Source organism: Oryctolagus cuniculus, chromosome 19 (assembly GCF_051225735.1).
Source record: "Oryctolagus cuniculus isolate XC-2025 breed Fujian yellow rabbit chromosome 19, ASM5122573v1, whole genome shotgun sequence".
Taxonomy (NCBI): domain Eukaryota; kingdom Metazoa; phylum Chordata; class Mammalia; order Lagomorpha; family Leporidae; genus Oryctolagus; species Oryctolagus cuniculus.
Genome location: NC_142885.1, coordinates 24,378,576 through 24,399,725, shown reverse-complemented (window position 1 = coordinate 24,399,725; position 21,150 = coordinate 24,378,576). Strand labels below are relative to the sequence as shown.

At 36.6% G+C, this 21,150-nt stretch overlaps 1 pseudogene; it reads left to right on the top strand.

Annotated features, from left to right (window-relative positions):
- The window catches only part of LOC149120427 (constitutive coactivator of PPAR-gamma-like protein 1 pseudogene), a 63,055-nt pseudogene extending 42,544 nt beyond the window's left edge, over nt 1-20,511 (top strand).
- The last annotated feature ends 639 nt before the right edge of the window (nt 20,512-21,150 follow it).

Below are 21,150 nucleotides of genomic sequence, written 5' to 3'. Positions count from 1 at the left end.
CATCAAATTATGGGAGAACATTGGGGAACTGCTGCAAGATATTTGCATAAGCAAAGGCTCCTTGGAAAAGACCCAAGAAGCACAGACAATCAAAACCAATATTGACAAATGAGATTACAGTAAGTTGTGAGGCTTCTGAACTGCAGAAGAAATACTTAGTAATGTGACTATGCAGCTGACAGAATGGAAGAAAATAATTGCAAACTATGAAACTAATAAAAGATTATTATCCAGAATCTATAAAGAAGTCAAGAAACTCAACAGCAACAAAACAAACTATATAGTAAAGAAATGGGCAGGGGCAAGCACTGTGGCATGACAGGTGGGGCCACTGCCTGCAGTGCCAGCACCCCATGTTGGTGCAGTTTGGGTCCTGGCCACTCCACTTTTGGTCCAGCTCTCTGCTGTGGCCTGGGATGGCAGTGGAGAATGGTCCAAGTCCTTGGGCCCCTGAATCCACATGAGGTACCTGGAGGAAGCTCCTGGCTTTAGATTGGTGCAACTCCAGTTGTTGTGGCTGATTGGGGAATGAACCAGTGGATGGAGGACCTCTCTCTCTCTCTCAGCCTCTCCTTTTCTCTCTGTGTAACTATGACTTACAAACAAAAATAATTAAATATTAAAAAAAAAACAGAATGGGCAAAAGACTTGAACAGGCATTTTTCAAGAGATGAAATTCAAATGGCCGACAGATATATTTTAAAAAAAATGCCCAGGATTACTATCCAACAAGGAAATGCAAATCAAAGCCACCAAGAGGTTCCACCTCACCACAGTAAGAATGACTCTCATATATCTATTAACAATAAATGCTGGAGAGAATGTGGGGAGAAGGTACAATAATCCCTTATTGGTGGGAATGTAAACTACTGCAGCCATTGTAAAACACAGTATGGAGATACCTCAGAAATCTGAAAATAGATCTATCATATGACCTGGCAATTCCACACTTGGGAATTATCCAAACAAAATGAAATCAGGATATGAAAGAATTATCTGTACCTGCATGTTCATTGTAGTGCAATTCACAATAGCTAAGATATGGAATCAACTCAGATATTGATCAGTTGATGAATGGATAAAGAAATTATGAAATATTATGAAATTTATATGATATATATCATATATAACATATAAATATATGTATATATAAATCATATATATACATATATATCATATATATATTAATATGAGAGACTATGGAATACTAATCAGCCATAAAAACAATGAAATCCTGCTACCAAAAAAAAAAATGGATGCAACTGGAAACCATCATACTTAGTGAAATAAGCCAGTCTCGAAAAGACAGGTATCATATGTTTTGCCTGATCTGTAGTAACTGACTATCTGAAATGTAATTTATTACAGAGAAATGCACATTTTGAGATTTAAGGAATATTTGTATCCTTTGTCTCTACTGTTGAGGAACAGCGCTTTTTTCATCATACTTTGTTGAATTCTTTACTTAGTGTAGGGTTAATTTTACGAGAATAAAGTAAATTGAAAATAGATCTTTGTAAATATTAAGAGTGGTAATAGGAGAAGGATGAAGAACAAGGGTGAAAGCATGGCAAGAAGAGTCATAGGGTGACAAGTAGTATGTTTCTAAGTCTGTATATATGAAAAACATGAAATTTGTATATCCTGAATATATAGATGTATGTATATATACATATATACACACACATATATATACACACACACTAGATAGATAGATAGATAGATAGATAGAGAGAGAACCAGAATATTCAAATATTCTGGTTTAGACATGAAGTCTTGTCCTGTTGATACCTTCTAGCACCGCTGTTCTTTGAAGTATAATTCTTCCATGTTTGAAGAATTAAAAATGGATTGCTGATTACAACATATAGTATTAAAGGAATGTAGTTAACATTCCTAGAAAGATTAGCATTGTAATTCTGTACTAATGTGTATCTCAAATCCGTTCCTTGACCCAGATTCAAATGTAAGAGTTCCTTCAGGTAGTGCTCAAGTATATGATATTCTCATTCTTGAAAATAGAGTGGTTATTAAGCAAACTCGAGCTGAGTCAGGAATTCAATTATGATTTCCTGGAAGTATAAAGCAAGCATATAATAAAATCTGTACAAATCCCTTTTCTTCAGGTAAATTCAAGGAATTATAGCCTTTTCCAGTAACATTCATTTTGCTTACATTCTCATATTAGTGGGTGTATTTGCTTATGAAGGTATCTGTAAGTAAAGCACACAAGGAACAGAGAAAACACAATGCAGCAACGATGCTCTATTTGAGAAATCAACTCTATTTCTTTTATAACTGCAGGCACAATAGCTCTTTTATGTACAATTCATCTACTTTATGTGTCAATCATTAAAAACATATTAAAATATTTTGAATATGAAGGCCTGTGCAGATAACAGAGATTAAAGTTATCTTATCCAGGAAAGGCAACTTTCTTGGGTGTGTGTTGCAACTGCCTTCCAGTGCCAAGTTCATATAATGTGTCTTTAATGTATTACATACAGTGTATTTTCATATGGAAAGCCCAATGCTAAGTGCATGCAGTGTTAAGCATTCCCTTACTTCAGCGTGAAATACTAATGGTGTATTATAATGGTGTCAGCTTGTATTACACTGGGGAGAATCTTAATTCCTTTAGATAACTTCAAGCAAAACACTGTTTTCCAGTAATACTCATTTCCTCTTAATTCTTTGATTGTGTTCTTGTCACATATTAAAGTTTATATTCATTCATAAGCCAATTAATGAATATTCAAAAATAATGAATATACCTACTGTATTCAAATTGAGAAACTAATCCTGTTGCTATTATAACTTAAGGCACAATAGAACTTTCAAGTATGATTTATTTAACCAATGTTTGAATAATGGAAAACGTATTATTTATTAACCACTGTGTAGTGAAAGAAGAGAATTCAGTTAATCTTTTTCAAGAAAAATGATTTTGTAAGTGTGTCCTGATGTGCACTGCAAATTCATTATGCCAATTTCATCCACACCACATCTTTCAAGTATTCCACATGTGTCTGTGTTTTCATATTTGAAGTGTTCATATGGTTAAGGCAAGCATTCCCTTAAATTGGCATTGAAACCAAACTTTGTAAGCTTATATTAAACAAGGTGTAAACAGGGTATACACTCCACTTCTTGAGAGTAGTTCAGGCAAATCACTCCTTTGAATCGACACTCAACATGAACTGCATTCTGACATTTGTACAATTATTACTTATGAATATAGAGAGAGAGAAAGGAAAGAGAGAGAGAGAGAGAGATATCAAAGAACCCACAAAGAAATCTCAGTGTTGCTAGTGGGTTCCAATTGAGACATAAATTCTGGTAACTTCAGGTACCACTACTCTTTCAAGTATGATTCAACTACTCTGCATTTGAAACATTGGAAATGTTTTATTATTGATGCCTATGTACTTAAAGTAGGGAATTCACTTAATATTTTTAGGAAAACAAAAATTGTAAGCCTGGCATAATGTATTATATTTAACTGCATTCTTTGTAGTACCTTTAAACTTAGCATATCTTTCTGGTATAACACATGCACATTACATTTCTTTACTGGACAGCACAGTGCTTACTAAGGACATTTAATGTTGAGCTTTCTCATGAGTTGGCAAGGTAAATTAATGAACCCTTCTACTACACTGGCATAAATTCCACTCCTTGACAAAAAATTGAGGGAAAACACTCCTTTCCATTAGCATTCAATTCTCCTCTATGGTTAAGTGTATAAACTTATTGCATTTGAGGGTCTGTGTAACTAAAGCAAATACAGACAGAAATCAATGGAGCAATCAAAATCTATGTGAGTAGTTAATTCTATTCTTTGAAATAAATTCAGGCACAATAGCTATATCTGTTACAATTTATGTTTATGCTATTTGAAGCACTGGAATCACATTGCTTACTCAGTGCATCTAGTGATAAGACAAAATGAAAACTAATATTGTAATCCTGTAATAAACTAGATATAAACTCCAGACCTAGAGAGATCTTCAACAAAATCAGCATTTTTAGAAACATTCATATACTTATTGTTGATATATGTATTGTTAAATGCAGCCTATATACCTAAAGCAACCATGAACATATACAGAAATCTCAGTATAGCAACAGTGTTCTTATTGAGTAATAATATTCTTTGAAGTGACATCAGGCACAATAGGTTTTGTAATGTGGCTCATGTACATGACATTTGAAACATTAAACATCTACATACTAAGCACAGTGTTGCCTGTGAAGGCCTCAGTACCTAAAGCAATCAATCAACAGAAAATTCATTGTGGCATTGCTGATCTAAATGAGAAACTAACTCTACTTTTTGAAAGTACTTAAGGCACAACAGTTATGGTGTTTGAAGCAGTGGAAACCCTAACAATAAATAATTGTAACACAAGTTTCACTGGTATTGTTAAGAATAGTTCTATCCTAGACATTAGCCTAGCCTTGACATAAATCATGTCCCTAACTTTAACACTAGCAACAACACTAAGCCAAAGCCTATCCCTAGCCCCAAACCTAGTCTTAACCCAAATATTTACTCTAATATTTTTTTAATTTATTTGACAGACAGACAGAGAGAAAAAGGTCTTCCTTCCATTGGTTCATGCCCCAAATGGCTGCTACGCCCAGAGCTATGCTGATTCGAAGCCAGGAGCCAGGTGCTTCTCCCTGGCCTCCCATGTGGGTACAGGTGCCCAAGAACTTGGGCCATCCTCCACTGCCTTCCCAGGCCACTGCAGAGAGCTAGACTGGAAGAGGAGCAACCGGGACTAGAACCTGGTGCCCATATGGGATGCCAGTGCTGCAGGCGGAGGATTAGCCAAGTGAGCCATAGTGCCAGCCCCACTCTAATTTTTCTTTATCTATTTATTTGAAAGACAGAGTTACAGGGAAGCAGGGGCAGGGAGAGAGAGAGAGAAATGTTCCATATGCTGGCTCACTCCCTGAATGGCTGCAACGGTCAGAGCTGGGCCGATCTGCAGCCAGGAGGTATGAGCTTCTTCAATTCCGGGTCTTCGACATGAGTGCAGGGGCCAAAGGACCTGGACCATTTTCTACTGCTTTCCTAGACCACAACAGAGAGCTGGATCAGAAAGTGGAGCAGCTGGGACGCAAAACAGTGCCTATATGAGATGTCAGCACTAAAGGCAACAACTTTTACCTGCTACACAACAGTGTTGCCACCTAACTCTAACCTTAACTCCAATCCTATCTCCAAACCTAATACTAACTCTAACACCACCATAGAAATAGATATAATCTTAGTTGTAGGCCAAATCCTAGCAATAACAGGTTATAATATATAACAGAACTCTATCCAACCCACTATCCATAAAACTAATCCTACTCCCTAACCTAACCCTAGCACTAGTCATTAATCTAACACTAGCCCTACCTTAATCTAACTGCAATTGTAATCCTATTACTTACCACAGTGTTAACCTATTCCTAACTCTAAAACTAAATGTATTTCAAATTGTATTTCCATTGCAACCCCAATCTAGCTGTAATCAGGTCTCTAGCTCTAACCCTAAATGTATACTTAACCTTTACCCAAACCCTAACCACAGCCTTTTTTAAAAGAAAAGATTCTTATTTACTTATTTGAAGGTCAGAGATACACAGAGAGAGAAGGAGATGCAGAGAGAAAGAGAGAGGTTTTCCATCCACTGGTTCACTCCCAAATTGGCTGCAATGGCCAGAGATTTGGCAATCTGAAGCCAGGAGCCAGGAGCTTCTTTCAGGTCTCTCTCCTACATGGGTGCAGGGGCCTAAGTACTTGGGCCATCTTCTACTGCTTTCCCAGGCCAGAGCAGAGAGCTGGATCATAAATGGAGCAGCCAGGACTAGAACCAGTGCCCATATGGGATGCCAGCACTGCAGGTGATGGCTTTACCTGCTACACCACAGTGCCAGCCCCCTATCCACAGCCTTAGCACTGACCCAAAACATAATCTGAATTGCATTTCAAATAATGACCCTAACTGTAATTCTAACCATAATCATAACATTGTCTCTAGCCCGGAACCTCACCAAAGTCATAGCATAGTGCTAATTTCTAGCCCCAACCCTAACTCTAATCACTAGTTTTGAATTTACAATAGCTTGAACAGTAACCCTAACCCTAACTGTAGCCTTAGCCCTAATTATAATCATGGATTCAATTTCAATGCTACACCTGTTGCAAAGCATAAACCTAACCTTATCAGTGGCTTTAACCCAACTCCTAAACCTACTCATAGGGTTATAGTAGGCATAATCCTAACCTTAGCCATAATGCCAACACTAAACCAAATCCTAAACCCAATAGTAGTATTTATCTTCCCTCTACCCATAATGCTAATAAAACTAACCCTAGCCCTCTGACCCTAGCTTGATGCCTACAACTATCACCAGTCCTAACCATAGTTGTAAGTTTAATCCTAGGAGTAATGCTAACCCTGTCTTGATCCCTAAGCTTTACCCCAGTCCTAGCCCTATACACAACTCTAAAGTCTACCCTATTTCCAGTAATAATCCTCATCCTAAAGCCTAGACCTAACCTTAGACCTAGCTTTCACAATGACTCTAAACCTAGTACTAGGTCTAGCCATAGCCATAGCATTAATTCCAAATCTAAATTTATACCTAATGTGATACTAACACTAACCCTAACACTAAAGACAGTCATATCCCTAGCCTCCGACAAAACCTAGCTCTAGCCATAACCCTCATATTCAACCTAAACCAAACTCTAACCCTAACCCCAGTACTATGCATAAATCTAGTCCTACTTATAACCCTAACCCTAAATATAAGCAAATCCTAGCATTAGTGTTAGGTTTAACTCTAACCCAAACCATAGCACCTACCCTAGATCTATCTAGAAACCAAAATCTCATTCAAACCTGGCCCAGGCTACCACAGTAATAAATCTAACCCATAATGCTAAAACTAAACGAAAAACCTAGCACTAATACTCATCCTAAACGTAATCCAAATGTTAATAACTTTAACATCTATCTCTTTTTTTTGACAGGCAGAGTGGACAGTGAGAGAGAGAGACAGACAGAGAGAAAGGTCTTCCTTTTACCGTTGGTTCACCCTCCAATTGCCTCCGTGGCCGGTGTGCTGCAGCCAGCACACCGTGCTGATCCGATGGCAGGAGCCAGGTACTTCTCTTGGTCTCCCATGGGGTGCAGGGCCCAAGAACTTGGGCCATCCTCCACTGCACTCCCTGGCTACAGCAGAGAGCTGGCCTGGAAGAGGGGCAACTGGGACAGAATCCGGTGTCCCAACCGGGACTAGAACCCAGTGTGCCAGTGCCGCAACGTGGAGGATTAGCCTAGTGAGCTGTGGTGCTGGACTAACATCTATCTTAACCACAGACCAAAACCTAATTTTAACCCTGATCCTGCTCTGTCCCTATCCCTAACCATAACCATATTCATAACTCTTAGTCTTTTTTTTTATTTGACAGGCAAAGTTAGACAGTGAGAGAAAGATAGAGAGAAAGGTCTTCCTTCCAGTGGTTCAGCCCCAAATGGTCGCTACAGCAGGAGCTATGCTGATCCAAAGCCAGGAGCCAGGTGCTTCCTCCTGGTCTCCCACGTGGGTGCAGGCACCCAAGCACTTGGGCCATCCTCCACTATCTTCCTGGGCCACAGCAGAGAGCTGGACTGGAAGAGGAGCAACAAGGACTAGAACCCGGCACTCATATGGGCTGCCAGCACCATAGGCAGAGGATTAGCCAAATGAGCCACAATGCCAGCCCCTATAACTCTTATTCTAAAACAAATCCTTACCCTCTTCCTAGCTTTCATCCTTGCACTAATCCTAATCTTTACATTAATTCCAGAATGAACTCTTAACACTAACCTTGACCCTCATCCTGAATAGCAATGGTGAGAGTGAGCATCCTTGTCTGGTTCCAGATCTTAGTGGGAATGCTTTGAACTTTTACCCATTCAATATGTACACCACAGAGTATTACAGAGCAGTAAAAAAAATGAAATCCTGTCATTTGCAACAATGGATGAAATTGGAAAACATTATACTTAATGAAATAAGCTTGATTTGTGGTAACAAGTAGAGCACCTAAAAGTTAATCTTTAGAAGTGAAATTTACACTTTAAGATGTGATCACTTTGAAGAGCCCTTGTCTCAACTGTTGAGGAAGATTTTTTTCTTCATACTATTTATTGAACTCCTTAGTTAGTATAGAGTTAATCTTATGTGCATTAAGTTAATTGAAAATGAATGTTATTAAAACAATAAGAATGGGATAGGAGAGGAAGGAGGAAAAAGAAAGGTTAAAAAAAAGGGTGGGAGGGCCGGCAGGGTAATAAGAATCACTATGTTCCTAAAGTTGGATTTATGAAATGAAGTTTTTATTCCTTAAATAAAAGGTTTCTGGGTAAAACAATAAAATAGTCACTTTGTTGAAGGGATCTTTGACTAAAGATAAAATTTTCAATTCAATCATTTGAAAAATCAATGTTTTTTAACTTTTATTTAATGAATATAAATTTCCAAAGTATGGCTTATGGATTACAATGGCTTCCCCCCCATAACGTCCCTCCCACCCGCAACCCTCCCCTTTCCCATTCCCTCTCCCCTTCCATTCACATGAGGGTTCATTTTCAATTCTCTTTATATACAGAAGATCAGTTTAGCATACATTAAGTAAAGATTTCAACAGTTTGCTCCCACACAGAAACATAAAGTGAAAAATAATAGATGATTTTTTAAATGATGATGAAATCAGATCAGACCTATTGTCATGTTTAATCCCAGTGAGAGTCAAGTTGGGAATTGCTAATTTCTTCTATGGGGGTGCAAACTGTTGAAATCTTTACTTAATGTATACTAAACTGATCTTCTGTTAAAAAAATCAATGTTTTAAAATTGAAAATGTGTCCATCAACCTTAAAATATAAAAAAAGAAAACAAATTAAACACAATGTAAATAGGAGAAAGGAAATTATATGAATCACTTTTGAAAGTAATGAAATAGAAAACAGAAAATGATATAGAAATCTAAAGATATGGAAATCTGCCCGTAAGAACATCAACAGATTGGATCACTGAACAGTGACACGGTACATGAAGAAAGGACATGGTTGACATAATTCAAATGTGTCAGGAAGTAAAACAAATATCACCCCTAAAGATAGGGAGAGGGATAATATAAGGTAATATGATGAACACTTTTCTGCAAAAGTGACAACTTACATGAAATAGACAAACTTAAGACATAAATTAATATCTGAGACCATGTTTCCCAGGAAGGAGCTGTTCTCATGGTTAGCTGATTCATTGAGTTGGCAATGGACTGGTCTGTGAGTGCAGCTTTGTTGGCAAACTCAACAATTCAGAGTCCAAAGCACCCACTTCCTTCTATATAGGGCTTTCAAATTTCAGTCCCCCATTCCTCTGCTAAAGTCCTCCAAAGCCAGGTGACAGAAAATCTGGAACACCTAGCCTCTATATTCTAGACTTACATGAGACTTAATATAAAGAGCCATTCCTAAACCTCCATAGTGTATTTATCCTGGTGTTTTCATTGCTTCTCATTAAAACCTCAATAAAAAAACTTTTTTAGCAAAGCATTTTTTTATTCAATCACAAATCTTTATGGGATACAGTGCAATATTTCTATGCATAAACACAATGTGAATTGATCAAAGCAAGCAATCAGCCTCTCTACCTCCCCACAACTTTACTTACAGTAGTAGCTCCTCTCCTTCAGTTCCTTATAAAATATACACCAAAACTGACACATGAACACATTGAAAATCTAAGTAGACCAATAAACAAGGCTGAGATGGAGTCACCAGTAAAATCTTCCCACAAAAATAATCTCAGTGATTGATGGCTTCACTAATGAGTTATATCAATTTTTTTTCAAAGGTTTATTTATTTATTTGAAAGGTAGAGGCAGAGAGACAGAGAGAGGTCATCCATGTGCTGGTTCACTCCCCAGATGGCCACAATGCCCAGAGCTGCACCAATTGGCAGCCAGGAGGCAAGAGCTTCCTCTAGCTCTCCCACATGGGTGCAGGGATCCAACAATTTGAACCATCTTCTATTGCTTTCCCAGGCTATAGCAGAGAGCTGGATCCAAAGTGGAGTAGCTGGGACTTAAACCAGTGCCCATATGGGATGCTGGCACTGCAAGCAGCAGCTTTACCCGCTATGCCACAGTGCCAGCCACTCTATCAATCTTTTAAGGATGAGCTAGCATCAATTCTTCTTAAAATACTCACATACATTTATAGAGAGCAAACCATTCCAAATTTAGTCTATGAGACTGGATTTACATTAAGACAAAACCAAATAAGGATACAACAGTAAAAAGAACTACAAATGATTATTCCTGATGAATGTCAATGCAAAAATACTTGACACAATACAAGCAAACTGAATTCAACAACACATTAAAATATCATTCACTCAGACCAAATGGAATTTCATGGCTGTTCTGGCATACATAGATAAATAAATGTGATGCATAACATCAGTAAAATAAAGATTACATCCATATGATTTTCTCAATAGATACAGAGAAAACATTTGATAAAATGTAATTTTCTGATAGAAAAAAGCATAAAAATTGGGTACAGAAGGCACATACCTCAAAACAATAGAGGGAGTATATGACAAGCCCACAGCCAGCATCATGGAATAAAAAAGCTGAAAGTATTTTGACTGACATCTGGCACCAGACAAGGTTTTCCACTGTTACCACTTTTGTTCAATAGTTCTGAAAGTTTTATTTAGAGTGCTAAGGCAAGAAAAAGAAATTAAAGTCATGCAAATGGAAAGTCAGAAATACAAGTATCATGGCATGTGAATATTATATTAGGAAACAAAAAGATCCCCCATAAGAGACTATCAGAATTATAAGAGAATTCAGCAGCTTCAGGATACAAAATCAACACAAAATAATATCATTCATACATGCCAACAACTACCTGAAAAAGAACTTACAAAAACCACCTCACTGGCCAGTGCCATGGCTCACTAGGCTAATCCTCCACCTTGTGGCACCGGCACACCGGGTTCTAGTCCCAGTCGGGGCACCGGATTCTGTCCCGGTTGCCCCTCTTCCAGGCCAGCTCTCTGCTGTGGCCCGGGAAGGCAATGGAGGATGGCCCAAGTGCTTGGGCCCTGCACCCGCATGGGAGACCAGGAGAAGCACCTGGCTCCAGGCTTCAGATCAGCATGATGGGCCAGCCACGGTGGCCATTGGAGGGTGAACCAATGGCAAAAAGGAAGACCTTTCTCTCTGTCTCTCTCTCTCACTATCCACTCTGCCTGTCAAAAAAAAAAAAAAAAAACCTCACTCACAAAAACTATCAAAATAGTGATAAATTTAATAAGGAATGTGAAAGATCTCTACAATGAAGATTCTAAAACATTAGTGAAAGAAACAAAAGATATAAAAAAAGAAACAAAAAAAATCCATGTTTCAACTACTGGAGGAATTAATACCCCCAAATGTATATACCATCACCAAAATTCACAGATTCATTGCAATCCCCATCAACACTTTAGGTCTATTCTTCACAGACATAAACAATCCTAAAATTTAGATGGAAATACAAGAGACACTGAATGGCAAAAGTAGTATTAACCAATAATAACAATGTAACCAATAATAACAATGACAAAAGCATTACAATATCAGATTCCAAGACACATTACAGGGATATTGTAATCAAAACAGCATGGCACTGGCATAAAAATAGACATGTAACCCAATAGAACAGAATAGAAACACCAGAAATAACTCTGCACATCTATAACCATTTAATATTGGACAAATTGCTAAAAATTCCTCGAAAAGTTACTGGGAAAATTGGATTTCTGCATGCAGAAATTTGAAACTAGATTCATACTTATATTCTATACAAAATATTGACTAGAAATGAATCAAGGATCTAACTTTAAGATCTGAAACTATCAAACTACTAAAGGAAAACATAATAGAAATATTGCAGGACACTGGCTTAGGCAATGACACTTTGTATAATGCCTCAGAAGCACAGTTAAGAAAGCTAAAAAGAGAAATGGGATTCTATCAAATTTAAGATGTTTCTGCACTACAAAGCACAGAGTGAAGACAGAAATGACAGAATGGAAGACAATCTTTGCAAACTATGCATTTGATAAAAGATTAATATCCATAGTATATAAGGAGCTCAAGAAACCAACAATGAAATAAAAGAATTGAGAAATGGGCAAAGGATATCAATGGATTTTATTTATTGCATTTTCTTCAACCATTCATGCATCAATAGACACCTAGGTTAATTCCTTACCTATTGTGAGTTATGTTGGAAATTGGAGCTCAGGTATATCTTTCAGCTGCTTATTTCACTTCAATGAAACATATGACTAGGTGTGGGATAAATGGGTCATAGATAATATCTATTACTAATTTTGTGGGGAACATGCACTCTGATTTGAAAAATGGCTGTACTAACTTTCATTCTCACTAACAATGTACAAGGGCTCCTTTTTCTTCACATCCTCACAAACATTTATTTTTTTCTGAGAATAGCTACTTTAACAGCAGTTCTAGTTTGCATACTTCATTCCTGAAGGCATAGAAAACCTAAACAGAATAATAAACAAGATGTAGTTTGAATAAATAACAAAGAACCCATGCAATCTATTAAAATTTATTCCTCAAGCCACAGAAAACAAAGCAGATCAATAACCAAGATGCCGATCAAAACAGAACAAAGACCTTCCCAACAAAGAAAAGCCCAAGACCAGATGGCTTCACTGCTGAATCCTAACAAACTTTTAAAGAGGAACTAATTCCCTAATCTCAATTCTTCTCAAAGTATTCAAAACAATTAACAGGGAGAAAATCCTCCCAAATTGCTTATATGAGGACAGCATCACCTTAATTCCAAAAGCCAGAAAAAGATACAACAAAGAATGATAATCACTGACATTTATCCATGATGAACAGAGCAAAAATATTCAACAAAATATCACATAATTGAATCAAACAAAACTTCAGAAATATTGTTCACCTGGAACAAGTGGGATTTATCACCAGTACACAAAAAAGGTTCAACATATGGATATCAATATAAATGACACATCACATTAACAAACAAGTAGAATAAAACCATATGATTATGTCAATAGATGTAGAAAGTCATTTGATGAAAGACAACATCATCTCATGATAAAAACCCTTATTTCTTACCGCCATCAAGGCAATATATGACAAACACACAGCAAGCCTCATACTGAATGGGGAAAAGCTGGAAGCATTTCCACCAAGATCCAGAATCTGACAAGGATGTTCACTCTCACCATTGCTATTTAATATAGTTCTGAATGTTTTAGCCAGAGGCATAAGGCAAAAAAAAATAAATCAAAGGGAAAGGAGGAAGTAAAACTGTCACTGTTTGCAAGATGGCATAATTATATATATATATAGAATTATATATATATATATATATATATATATATATTAAACCAAATGACTCCACCAGGAGACTACTGGAACTCATCACAGAGTTTGACAGTGTTGCAGAATATAAAACCAATGCACAAAATCAATATCCCTTGTATACACAATGCCATGGCTGAGGAAAACTTGTAAGATCATTACTATTCACAGTAGTTCCAACAAACTTAAATACTTTGGAATAAATTTAATCAAATATAGGAAAGATCTCTACAATCAAAATTACAAATCAATAAAGAAAGAAATAGAAGATGCCACAAAAATGGAACACTCTTCCATGCTCATGGATTGGAATAATTAATATCAAATGTCCACTATATCCATTGCAACTTACAAGCTCAGTACAATGTCATTCTTCTCATATGTAGAAGAATGATGCTAAAATTCATATTTAAACAACAGAGACCTGGATAGCTTAAACAACTAAAACAAGACTGGTGGCATCAAAATACCAGATTTCAATACAGAATATACAGGGTAGTTATAACCAAAACAGCCTGGTACTAGAACAAAAATAGAAATGTTGACAAATGAAAAAGAATAAAAATACAAGAAACTAACCCACACATCTACAACCAACTAATCTTTCACAAATGAGCTAAAATTAGCCCCTGGAGAAAAGACAGTCTCTTCACCAAATGGTGCTGAAAACATTAGATCTACACATATAGAAGTGTGAAACAAGACCCTACCTTACACCTTATACAAAAATTAACTCAAAATGGACCAAAGACCTAAATCTAGGACCTGATACCACCACATTACTAGAGGAAAATATTGGTGAAACTCTTCAATGCATTGACATAAGCAAAAACTTCATGAAAAAAGCCTCAGAAGCACAGTCAGTAAAAGCAAAAATATGGAAAAATGAGATTATGTTAAGCTAGGAAGTTTCTGCACTGCAAAGGAAACACTCAAAAACATGAAAGACAACTGACAGAATGGGAAAAATTTTTTTGAAATTATGCAATAAAAGACCAATATCCAGAATTTATTAAGAACGCAAGAAACTCAACAACAAAACAAAAAATCCAGATAAGAAATGGCCAAAGGACATAAACAGTTACTTTTCCAAGGACAAAATGGCCAATGATGAAAAAATGCTCAGGATCACTAGCCATCAGGGAAATGCAAATAAAAACCACAATGAAAGGGTAGCACTGTAACATAGTGTGTAAAACCACTGCCTGCAAAGTGAGCATCCCTATGGTCACCACTTTGAGTCCCCATTGGTGCATTTCTGATCCAGCTCCCTGCTAATGTACCTGGGAAAGCAATGGAAGCTCTCTTATGTCCTTGAACCTCTATATTATGTGGAAGGTCCACATGAAGCCCCTGGCTCCTGCCTTTGACCTGTCCCAGTCCTGACCATTGGAACTATTTGGGGAGTGAACAAATAGATGGAAGACTCTCCCTCTGCTTCCGCTCTTCCTTCAATGTAATTCTGACTTTAAAATAAATCTTTAAAAATAACTACAATAGGGAGCCAGTGCTGTGGCATAGTAGGTAGAGCTGCCACTTGCAGTGCTAGCATCCTATATGGGCACCAGTTCGAGTCTCAGGAGCTCCACTTCTGATCCAGCTGTCTGTTATGGCCTGGGGAAGCATCAGAAGATAGCCCAAGTCCTTGAGCCCCTTCACCCATGTGGGAGACCTGGAAGAAGCTCCTGGATCATGGTTTCATATTGGTGCAGCTCTGGCCATTGTGGCCATCTGGAAAGTGAACTAGTAGATGAAGACTTCTTTCTTTCTCTCTCTCTCTGGAAAGTGAACTAGTGAATGGAAGACTGACTCTCTCTCTCTCTCTCTCTCTCTCTCTGCCTCTGCCTCTGCCTCTGCCTCTCTGTAATTCTGCCTTTCAAATAAATAAATATTTAAAAAAAAGAACAATGAGGATTTGCCTCATCATAGTTTGAGACTATATCATCCAAAAATCAAGAAAAGGTAAGTGCTGACGAGTATGTAGAGGAAAATATACAATAATACACTATTTATGGGAATGTAAAGTAGCACAACCATTATTGGAGACAATATGTAGATTCCTCAGCAATCTGACAATATATCTACCTTATGACACAGATATCCACTCCTGGAAATTTAAGCAAGGGAAACGAAATCAGCACATGAAAGTGTTATCTGTATCCACATGTTTATTGCAGCTCTCTTTACAAAAGCTAATATGTGGAATCAAACTAGATGTCAATCAACTGATCATGTGATAAAGAAAATAAGTTATATATACACTGTTGAACAGTACTGGACCTTAAAAAAATGAAATCCTATCTTTGGCAATAAAATGCATGGAACTACAAATCATTATACTCAATGAAATAAGCTACTCCCAAAAAAGACACATACCTATGTTTTCCCTGATTTCTGGTAACTAATATACAGAGTACAAAAATAAAATGTATATGAATAAAACTGATATTTTGAGATTTGATTATTGTTACAGCCCTTGTCTATATCCTTGAGGAATAGTATTTTTATGGTATTTTTTTCTATTTATCAATTGTTGAATTTTTACTTGGTGGAAACTTGTGATTAAACTTGTGATTATAACATAAACTGAAAGTATGTTATTGTAAAAGTTAAAAGGAACATAAAAAAGGATAGAGGGTAAAATGTTGGGACTATGGATAGGTGAGTGGTAGGGTGAGAAGTATCATGCCCCTAAGTCTGTATATATGAAACACATGAAATTGGTTCACCTTATGAAAAATTTTATAGAATAATTGGATTTTAAATAGAAACAAAAAGAATAAAGCACTTAGAAAAAAATGTAACCAAGGGAATAAAATATCTCAAATCTGAGAACAATAAAGGATTACTGAAAGGAATCAATGCTCATACAAATAAATGGAAATAAATTCTGTGTTCATGGATTATAAAGTATATACAATAAATCAATATGATCCTAAGTGATTTAGAGATTGAAATGATTCTTTATAACACTCCAATAGTTATTTTTGTAGAAAATAAAATATAATATACAGAAAACTCTATGGCATGTCAAAGAACCAAATATCCAAATTATTATTAAAAATAAGATCAAAGTGGGATGTTTCACATTCCCTTAACTGAAAAGCAAAAGTAATCAAAAACTGTAGTATTAGCATAAAAACAGATACACTTGAAAAACCTAAGCAGCTCCAAGCTCCTGATTCCTGGCTTTAGCCTGGCATAGCCCCAGCCATTGAGGCCATTTGAGCATTGAACCAATGCATGCAAAGTTTCTCTCTCACTCGCTCGCTCTCTCGCTCTCTCTGTAACTCTGCCTTTCAAATAAATTTTAAAAAGTCTTTAATTTTTTTAAATTTTGAAGAACAAAGTGTTTTTATTTGAAATAAAGCTAATATTGTAATTGAAACATATCCTGAGGAATTCACAAAAAAAAACCAAAAATTCACAATGTAGCAGAATATAGGATAAAGATACAAATATCAATTACACTTCTGTATAGTAGCAATGAACATTATGAAAATATAATTAACATTCAAGATAGCATCAAAGTGAAAATACCACTAAGAAATTTAAGAATAAAAACACTGAATTTTGTAATGGAAAAATAAAAAATATAGGAACATATCATTTTTAAAATCAGTTACTTCAATAAGACATTTAATAATGCAAAAAGATATGATTACTATTAGTCATTGGGTAAATGCAAACAAAACCTAAAGATATCACTTAATATTCAGTAGGATGATTCTGATTCAGCCATAGATAAATGCTGACTGAGATAGATGGACAACATGGAACCCTCATACACTTTCAGTAAAATAGTGCAACCATTGTGAAAAATAATTTGCAGTTTCTTAGCAAGTTCTACATAGGATTATTTCTTAACTCAGCAGTTTCTCTCCTGTATGCCAAAAGATAAAAAATCCACTTGCTCACGTCTGCTCACTGCAGCAATATTTATGAAAGCCAAATGTGAAATCAACTCAAATACTGAATGTAAGAATAACAATGTGTAATATATCTTTTATAATGGTACACTATTTGGCAATAAAAATTAATTAACAAATTACCGACTACAAAAGTAAAAACTCAAGAGAAGAAATTAGAAGCAAAACCCCACATACTGCAACATTGTACAATTTCAATTATAGGATATGTCCATAAAAGGCCAATCTCTGGAGATAGATTTTAGATTAGTGCCTGTCTGGGGCTGATGGTAAATGAAACTTTACTGTAAGTAATATGAAGAATTGCGGGATTAATGAAAACATGTTAATATTATAATATGGTTATGATTATGTATACTGCCAGTACAGTACAAAAGCAAAGAACATTCACCTAAATCAAGGGACAGTTAGGACTGAGCAGATAAACTCTTAAGTTTGGGCTTCACAGAAGAAACTGAATACCAACAAATATGGGAGAGTTTCACCTATTTTGTGGAACATGAAATTAATATACTCACTTTGGTTCAAAACTACTTAAAACCATAAATATGAGGAGCCTTACAATTCATAGACAATGTTTAGAATGAAATAATATGCATGTTTCAAGGAATTTTTCACCAAAATTAATCTGCTATTTAGTTCATTATTTCTTGTTTGATATTGTCCTAATTCAAATTAATACCATACACACTTAGAGAACCACTTCATTTTGTTTATGCGAAACAATTCAAAAGATTATTAATTACAAATTTATGCTAAAATACTGCCTCCTAATTACTCCACTTTTCCTGGGAAAATACCAATTCAGTTATTTTCAGATTATCTTTGTCTTAATAAAATATTTCCAAAGATACTAATAGTAGTTATGACACTAATTTAAATATTTTGACATCCCTTAATATTATACACCCAGTAAGATGCTGTTCTGGGTTCATATTTTGTTGACAATAATTATACATATCTACAGGTAACAGTGTGAAATTTTAATCACATATACAATGTGTAATGATCAAATCAAGATACATTTTCCCTTCTATGACATTACACCTCATAATCAGAGCCTTGGAATATCTTCCTTCTATTTGCTCATAAAATAATGAATGTATTACTGTAAACTATGGTCACCCCACTATTCTATGTAATACTAAGACCTTAATCCTATAATCTAACTCTGATTTGGTACCAAGCACTCCAAGAAGTTTTTACAAGCTTCTTAATTAATTAGTTTGAAAGAAAAAAAGACAAACACATATACACACAGACAGGGAAAGAGAATATTCCCTTCCACTGAGAATATTCCCATCACAAATGCCTAAAACAGCTTTGGATATATCGTACCTCAACAATGATTCAGATATGACATCAAATGCACAGGTGACAAAAGGAAGTAAGACTGCAAAATACTAAAAGACAAAAAACAAATCTGTGTACTAAAAGGAAATCTAAACAGAGAAAACAAAGAATGGGAGAAAAAGTTGGCAAACATAGTATCATTAAGGGAGTAATACGAAGAAATACACTCATAACGATAAATAAAATTGGACAAAGAATCAGATAGTTTTTCCAATCAAGATATGAAAGCACCCAACAGGTATTTTAAAAGGGGCCGCACTGCTAACCAATACCACAATATTATCACCTCACATATGAAGAATGGCTATTATCAAAAACTAAAAATATAACAAGTACTGAATCAGATCTTTAGAAAAAATAACACATAAATTGTCTGAGGGAATGTAAATTGGTAAATTCACTATGAAAAACACTATGGGGCCGGTGCCGCAGCTCAACAGGCTAATCCTCTGCCTAGCGGCGCCGGCACATGGGGTTCTAGTCCCGGTCGGGGCTCCGGATTCTGTCCCCATTGCCCCTCTTCCAGGCCAGCTCTCTGCTGTGGCCTGGGAGTGCAGTAGAGGATGGCCCAAGTGCTTGGGCCCTGCACCCCATGGGAGACCAGGAGAAGCACCTGGCTCCTGCCTTCAGATCAGCATGGTGCGCTGGCCGCAGCATGCTGACTGTGGTGGCCATTGGAAGGTGAACCAACGGCAAAGGAAGACCTTTCTCTCTGTCTCTCTCTCTCACTGTCCACTCTGTCTGTCAAAAAAAAAAAAAAAAAGAAAAAAGAAAAAGAAAGAAAAAAAAGAAAAACACCACGGAAGTATCCCAAATAAAATTAAAAACGGAACACATGACAAAGTAATCCCACTACTGGATGTGTATCCAAAGGAAATAAAATCACTATCTCAAAGGTACACTGGCACATCCATGTTCATATGAGCATTATTCACAAGAACAAGAAATGGAAATAACATGGTCAATAGATGAATAGAGAAAAACATGATACACATGCACACAATCGAATCACATCCAACAATAAAAGAGAAATTCTAGCATTTTATCACAACATGGATCCAAATAAATTAATGTGGACATCAGGCTGCATGAAGTATGACACAGAAAGATAAATACCACATAATCTCCTGAATTTGTGGAATTGAAGAAAATCAAACTTAATCACAGAACAGAATAGTGGTTTCTAGGGGCTGAGAGTGGAGGAAGTGTGAAGATGTTAGGAGATAAATTAACTCCTTGAGACCTAATATACAGGACAGAAATAATATCAATACACTATTCAATACTCACAACTTATTAAGATCTTAAGTATTATTTTAAAGACTATGCAAGGTGATATGGATATGTTAGTTTGTCTTAATCATCTCATAATACATATGTAAAAGGGGATTCCAAAAATTTAGTGAAAAACTAGATTAAATGATAAAGTGAATTTCCCATGGACTTAAAAACACCTCAAATAACATCAGATTGCAGGCCTTGAATATACACAAATTTTGTCAATTTTATCCTAATAACCTTGAAAAATCACCCTATATCAAAGTAAAAATTAAAACTTAGAAATCTAGGCTTATATTTTTGGGGTTGGGAAGGTTGTCATGGAACAGAAATAGTTTTTAAAACACCCATAAATGTAATGAGCTAAACTTTCTATTTTGAAAGGTCAAAGACAGCCAACAGCCTATCAAGGGAACGTGTAAGGGCAAAGATGACACCCGAGTACCAAATTACAGTGTGCTCCTGTCCCCCTAAAACCTGAACCACAACACTGAGTGAAATAAAACTACTTTGTTTTTAACTTACTGTCTATGACACTGTTATTTTCAACAGAAAATGAGGTCAGACCTCCAGAATGGGCTATGCTGACAGATCAGGGTCCGTGAATTAAGACCTGCTTCCGACATATTCAGAAAACTTATGGATTTGTGTCACCCCTGGAGTAAAAAGAGCAACTGAGGACCCCTTAAACAACAGCTCCTCACTGCATGAACCCTCCACACAGCCCACATTCCCCATAATGACCACCCCGTCCCCACTGCATAAATGGGGAAGGCAGGGGGCTGCTGCCAGCAGCTGCCCAGAGATGGCCCCTAGGCTGTGAGCAAGAAACGGACAGGACACCTGAAGTCCCCACACTGCAGACCAGAGAGGGCCAAGGGAAGTGTCATTCCAGCAGCGAGATGGGGCCTACGGACTAGAGATGACCTCTGTGAAGCCGGCAACCTGTCAGCCTTTTCTGACAACTTCCACAAAGTCTGCCTTCCCCTCTCCTCAAGCCCCGCCCCACACACTCACCATTTCCAGTGTCCGAGGTGGGTGGCGTTCTTCAATGGAAGATGGTCAGAAAACAGCGGACAGAGAGCAGCAAACGCTGACTGCCTTTACAGATTC